The sequence below is a fragment of the Pinus tabuliformis genome, chromosome X (genome assembly GCF_031772625.1).
Source record: "Pinus tabuliformis cultivar Carrire ecotype Pingquan chromosome X, CPIR1, whole genome shotgun sequence".
NCBI classification, from domain to species: Eukaryota; Viridiplantae; Streptophyta; class Pinopsida; order Pinales; family Pinaceae; genus Pinus; species Pinus tabuliformis.
In genome coordinates this window covers 1,387,197,313-1,387,197,980 of record NC_142308.1, presented here as the reverse complement: position 1 = coordinate 1,387,197,980, position 668 = coordinate 1,387,197,313, and positions in this window count along the sequence as shown.

Genomic DNA, 668 nt, shown 5'->3' with positions numbered 1-668 from the left:
AAAACAAAAGTAGTTTTTAGTGTGTTTGTTTCTAAGGTAGCTACCAGCCTTAGTGGGACTAGCAGCTCCGTATAGACACTAGTTTTCCCAATAACAAAATGATATTTTCATGATCTAGCTGAGGCGGGCATTCCCATGCTCAGCTTTATAAATTCATTTTCATGTACGTAGGACAGACAATCGTTTGAGCGTAGATTGATGATTTTGGTAGAGCCATCATACCTTAGATTGGATGATTATCTGTACAGCAATGATGTACATTTGATGTCTTTATTTTCCTGAATATATATTGCCAGATCATTTTCACCTCCATTAAAATCATTTGCTATGTTCCATGTCATTGATGTGGGATTCACTAAGGCCCTCCTATGATGGATCACTTCTTGTCAACATCAGCTCATTATCCAAGAAGTCGATCTAGGAACAACCCTTTTAGTAATTTGAAGCTTGCATGCCTCAATGGCAAGTTTCTCACTTCTGACGACAGGTTTACATCAATGGCCTTCGACCGAAAGATTTTGTGTGGTGTTCGACACCAAGTCCCTTATTCACACCACGTGAATTGTACTGCAGTACCTTGAGGGTCATTATCATTATCGGTGATTCCTCTCGCACCTGCTAACAACTTACATCATGGGCTGGGAATCAGGCAATGTGTTTCCATGTTC